The 6,094-nt window shown below is 36.8% G+C and overlaps 1 long non-coding RNA gene across 1 annotated transcript; it reads right to left on the minus strand.

Moving 5' to 3' along the window:
* Nucleotides 1-485: 485 nt before the first annotated feature.
* LOC111940771 (uncharacterized) lies at nucleotides 486-5,821 on the minus strand. The gene is made up of 4 exons (XR_002869674.2): nucleotides 5,717-5,821; nucleotides 4,298-4,546; nucleotides 4,097-4,183; nucleotides 486-1,166 (listed from the first exon to the last, which is right to left on the minus strand). It is a non-coding gene; the product is annotated as an uncharacterized LOC111940771 (long non-coding RNA).
* Nucleotides 5,822-6,094: the final 273 nt, after the last annotated feature.

Consider the following 6,094-nt stretch of genomic DNA (forward strand, 5'->3'; position numbering starts at 1 on the left):
TTCTGGCTACTTCTCTTTTTGGTTAAAGTATTCACACAGGGGTTGCTCCTTATCACATGCAGGTAGCTGTGAAGAATCTGAGTGTAGCAGATCTAAGGCTTTCCCAGCAAGGATCTGAAAACAAACTACAATAACCTACTGAAAATATGCTTTCTTCTGGCAGAAAAACCTACACCTCCAGAACACAATGCCAGAACCATTGCTGTTGGACAGGCTTCTTGTGGGTATGATAAAGCAAATTTCTCACAGCTGCAACATTAAGTAAAGTTGCTTTGTGGCTAGAAGCACTTAAAATTTACTTCCTACTAACCAGTAGGGTATGAAGTAATCCATGAAGCAGTTTTTAATGTTTATCAAAATAGCAAAATAAATGGCCATTTGCAGGCAGGCCTGACAGATCCTGACACTTTGTCATCCTGGCTAAGATTTAACTTTTGAGAGTTTTCTAATTCAAGACTAGAAAAGAACAAACCAGGAAATCTGAGTTTGTGGTAAGAATTTATTCTTCATTTGTGAGAAAGCAGCTTCACACTCTTTCATACCATTAAGCCACGGCTACATCCTGCAGTATTCCCTGAGAAGAGGTCAGATTCCAATTATCTTTAGGGACTTGGAGGTGTCTTATCCTATTACTGCATTTATTTACATCCGGGGAGCGCAGAGTGCTGAAATATTCCCATATATATAACCCAGTCAACATTTCTCTCTTTGGGTTTTTCCACAAAACATCTCACAGAGCCACAAGACATCTCCAGCTTAAACCATGCTAGCACATGTTAAACCATGTTAGCACACCCCTGGGTAATTGAAGGCTAAAGAGCTTTTAAATTACTGCTTCTTTTCCTAAAAGGAGATATTTTTAAAAGCCTTGATGTGATAAGTGTTGAGTTCTCCTGCATTAGAAACAGTTCCTTAAAAGCCTCCATGTATTGAACTTTACACATGGGAAATTTTCATTTAAAAACTACAGATAAGATAGTCACTGTAACATAATTTCCCACTGTATTGGGTGGTTAGCAAGTGTTCATGTATCATGTGGCCTTCAAAACTGAGGAGGGACGTTGCTTCACCGTGATGAGATTATTCTGAATTCTTCAGGGCTCTTCCTGCCGCTCCTCACCTGGCACTGCTCACAAATGTAATAGTTTTGCTTTCACTTCCATCATCTATATAAAAATGAAAATATTAATTAGTACATCACCCAGGACATTCCCTGGCAGAATCTTACTCAGTAAATCCTTTCATCTGGACTATGAAATATTAGTAATTTTTGCAAGCTTCCGACCAATCAGGAAATCCCATCCTTCAAGCAAAGGACTGTCAACCATTTGACCATGTTGACATTCTGCAACTCATTATACAATACAACTTCCACCATTATAGCAGTTATAAAGAAGTTCCAGATGTTAGGGATCAGGGAAGTTACATCTGACTGATGTACAAAGACAAAAGCAGACAGAAGTGGTTGTAGTATATTCTCTTCAGCCAGGCTGCCTTCCCAAGGTGGAATTTGATACTGTGGAGTAGCATTCCTCTGTTACAAACTGGTGACTAATCTGCCAGTCTGTCTGGAAAAGTAGGTGGCACTGATCTGCAGCAAAAGCACTGAACAGCTTGTGGCTTTTCCATATTCATCTACCTTAAATTCATGCTTTCTTAAAAGCACATCTGCCAGAATGCTGAGTAACTCATACTAGTGCTTACTGTAGCAGCAATTCCCAAAGCTAACTCTCAAGGTAGCAACATCACTCTTGGCAAAGGGGAGCTGCAGCTCCTGGGTGTGCTCAGGATCATCTGGGAAGATGGATGTCCATCCACTTCTCCCTGTACAATGTTTCTTCCCCAAACTGACGTAATAATAATAATCAGCATGTATCAGTAAGTATATTCCCACAGAGATTTATTTTCATAGGTATTTACTGCCACAGATGAGAACAGTGGCACTAAGATTCTAGTTTTTATTTTAAATTATATCAAAAAATACTGAATAGTTTGTTCAGCTAAAGGGTGGAGACTACACAGGTAGCCAAGCTAAGCTAAACCTGTCAAAAGAAATTAAAACAGATTCTCCCACTCACTCCATTCTTACAATGAAAAAGAAGAAACACAGGAGGGGGAGAGAGAAGAGTATACAAGAACAGGTATGAAGTTTATGTGCTCTGAAGATTTGCAGGGTCAGTGGCTTCAGAGCAGCATGTATAGTGTGGCTGCCTGAAACTGATGAAAAAATGGAAGTCAACAAAAAAGATAATATTATTTCTGAGTTTGTTACTATTATTAAATCATAGGAAATAATGAGAAAAACTTAGGGGTGTAAAGTAGGTATGACTCAAAAAATCTATTTTGCCTGAGTTTAAGACACATAATAAGTTTTAATGCATAAACAAAAGAACAAATAAATTATCTAGGGTTTTGGTTTTAGGTTTTCCCCCTAGGAAGAAGGAGATTTTTTTATTCCAGAATTCTGAAAGAGTTGGAAAATAAAACCACATATCAAGCAGTGAGAATTTACAGTGGATCTTTCATCCAGAGAAAGGTACCATCAATCTGGAAACCAGAACATGGCTCAACAGAATATTAATATAGGTTCAAAAATAAGCATTACAAGGGGGAGTTAGTTGGGAAAGTATCTCATTTGATCAAGAGTTAAGACTCTGTAACAGGTAGGACTGAAATCAGTCTTTACTGAAAAAAAACAGTGTGAGAATGGCAGGTTGTCTCATCAAGCATTTTTCACAGAAACACACAGTCAGTATTCTGGGCAAGGAAAATGCTCCATACTTCTTATATTTGGAATTCAGTGTAATTTGATGCAATGGCATGTAGGAAGTTAATATTTCAAAAGAAAAAGGTGGAAATTTATACAAGAATAAAGGGATGCAGGTTTGCCTGTAGGGAGGTTAACAAAACCAAAAATCGTGCCTTGGGGCGTGTTTTAGTGGACTCCTCAAAAATGTTAAAAGTCAACCTAGGGTCAATATCTTTGTTGATGAGGGCAGCACAATATGCTGTTGTGTGCTTCTGAAGCAAGGTTCAGAGATATTCTTGTAAAAAAGGGGGATCAGATTGAGTCCAAAACCTAGGATAAAGTACAAGAGTCTTTTGTTGCTGTAAAACTACCTACAGAATTCCAAATTCTCTTGAAGCTATTGCTAACACATCAAGAATTTTCATAGGTCTAATCCCCTAGGGGGATAAGGGAGGAGTGACAGGATTGTGAGAAGTACTAAGAAAGTGTATTTCAGAACACTCTTGATAGATTAAAAAAAAAAAAAAAAAAAAAAGACAAAATCCTAAACCAGAAAATGTATGCATTACTGTTCACTTTTAAAAACAAAGATTAGACACATGACTTTTCTTCAGATTTTAGTGCAAACCCAAGATTAGTCCTTTTGGGACAAGAAATGATCATGCCTGAAACATAAATCAATTTACATTTCTTCACATCCACCACTGGAGATATGTGTATACCTCAGGCTAGAATGACAGAATGATCAGCAACGTGACTCTGCAACTCTGATCTGGTTAAGTATTTGAATTCATGTAAAATTAGGAGCTCTGCTGTTTGCTGCCCTCCCTGTCACTGCAAAATGTACTTTTTTAGGATTTAAACACACTCTTAATTACTTCTGTGTATGAGGAAGCACACAAAAAGGCCTTTTTTAAAGGCAATTTCAAAAAGGCTCTAAAAAAGGTATTAAGAAAGGAAGTTATGATGTTACAGTCTTCATTTGTATGATGTCCTTTGCAAATATTGACTTCTGCAATTCAATTACAAATTACATTTACACATACACACACACACATTCCTGGGGTGAAAAGGTCCAGAGTAGATCTCTAGGTCTTGATGTGACCATGTCTTAAAACACCAGGCCACGTGCAGGAATCATCTGACACCCCATCACAGAGCTGTTATTATGTTTGTGAAGTTAAATCATAGAAACAGTTCAAAACCTGAAGCTAATAGGTTTGAGAAGCAGTTATTATGGCTTAGACTACAGGAACGTTCTAGCAAATGCAAAATAAAATTTAGAAAAAGTAACATTTTATTATAGTTGGCCCAGCACACAATGTTACATGGAATTCATTAACATACATGTTTATAATTCTGCTGTGCTTCTTCTCTCATGCTGAAGATTCTTTGTGAATTATTGTGGTTTAAAACTAAAATTCTTTAAGTTACCTAAGAATAAAGATACAAGGAAACACATATTGATAACTCCAGAAGTTTACAATTCCCCAGGAAAACAAGTTATGAAAATGTCTGTTGAGCCTGAAGCATCATGGTTTCAGTTACCTTTCAGCAAGTCCAAGGAGTATTCTAAGAGAACCTGCAAGAAATTATTTCAGACTACTTGAAACTGGAGATGCAGGGAACTTGTAGGGCACCCGACAGAGCAGCAGTCTGTAAAGAGTGGATGGCAGCAAAAGGGAGGTTGATACTCTCTGCTTTGGTTTGTTGGTGGTTATTATGGTTACTGTTATTGTTGTTATTACTATTATTACAGATGGTAAACCAAGTACAGTCAAAAGTTCTTGCAGTTCACTGGAAATCAAAGGAAAATATCTTAAATTCATTTTGTTGTGTGGAAACACAGAAGCAGTAACCACCAAACAACCTGAAAGTCTTATTGCCATACTTGCCATCTTTGGTTCAGTCTGTGACTGATCACTTCAGTTATACTTTCAATGAGGTTGATTTGAGTGCATTACACTAAAATCACATGAAGATCAAGAGAAACACCACTGTCATGTGCTACTATATTCAGTTACCCAACATAAAAATGCAAAACAGTGTGTAAAACATATGAGAATAATTAGGTATTTAATAAATTAGATAAAAATTCAAAGGTATTTTACAGTTGCAGTTAGACCACGCTATGAGAATATATTCTGGTAGGCAGGTGAGAAATGCCTCCAAGCATAAATAATCACTCTTTAATGGAAGGAAGGAAATTGGTCTCTGATGCTGTCTTACTTTTTGAAAAACAACCAGCAAATTCAAAGTATTCTTCATTGCTAATACTAAATTTATATGAACAAGAGGTATAGTGCTTTTCTGCTGTGGTCTCTCTTACAGAGGAACTGCCTTACTGCTCTACAACTTTTGTCTGTTTGAATCTCCTTTCTCTATTTTTTTTCCTTCATTCCTCCTTCACCTCACAGCTTAGATATCCTTTAAATGGAATTTCAGATTTCCTTTAATTCATACAGAAGAATTTGTGCTGTGTAGATAATTACTTTCAGACTCATGACAGGGGTTTTAGTCCTGTGAGCCTCTGTTCACACGATTTCATTCCTTGATCTGTCATGCTATCAATATTTTCCATTGCTAAGCCCTTTAGACAACAGGCATATCATACTTTTTAGTATGTCAGCTGTATTTAAAACAAAAATACACTAACACTAATACAAAACTACCAAGCAGACCATACTTTATAACTTGTACTCTGACAATATAGTAATTTCTGCTATTACAGTTTGCATGTATAACATAACAGCTCAGTGAACTCTGAAAACTGAAAGGAATAAACATGAAATGGCTGCACAGTCATGTCCTAAGAAGTAATAAAACACTGCCTTAGACAGGCATTCAGAAACACGCTCAAACAAGGTAAGGAAAGTATCTACCACTTAACTTGCATCCACAGTATTTTACAGTATGCATTTTAATTACTACAAAATAGAAAAATTCTCCCGCAATTTCTGAGCATACCTGAAAGGTCATCTATGAGAGAACACTAGGTAAAATGTCAAACATGAAGAAAGGAGATATTCTTCTCCTTCTCACTTTGTTCTCTGCCACAGCAAACATCCTGTATTTGATCCACAATTTGTAAAGCTCCTTTGACATCTTGGTTGTGAATACTAGCTGTGAACATCACAGCTGCACTCAAGACACAAATTAACACCCTCAAGATCAGGCAGGTGTGGGGACAACTCATACAGTGTCATTATTTACCTGCAGAGTAGTCCTAAAAAAATATATATATATTCTGCAGATAATGTGTGTAAGCAAGTAATTTTCATTTCTTTTTCAATCTAACATTTCAAATGTTACTTGCTATGTTACACTTGAGCCTAAAACTGCCTC

The sequence above is a fragment of the Cyanistes caeruleus genome, chromosome Z (genome assembly GCF_971803275.1).
Source record: "Cyanistes caeruleus chromosome Z, bCyaCae1.hap1.1, whole genome shotgun sequence".
In the NCBI taxonomy this organism is placed as follows: domain Eukaryota; kingdom Metazoa; phylum Chordata; class Aves; order Passeriformes; family Paridae; genus Cyanistes; species Cyanistes caeruleus.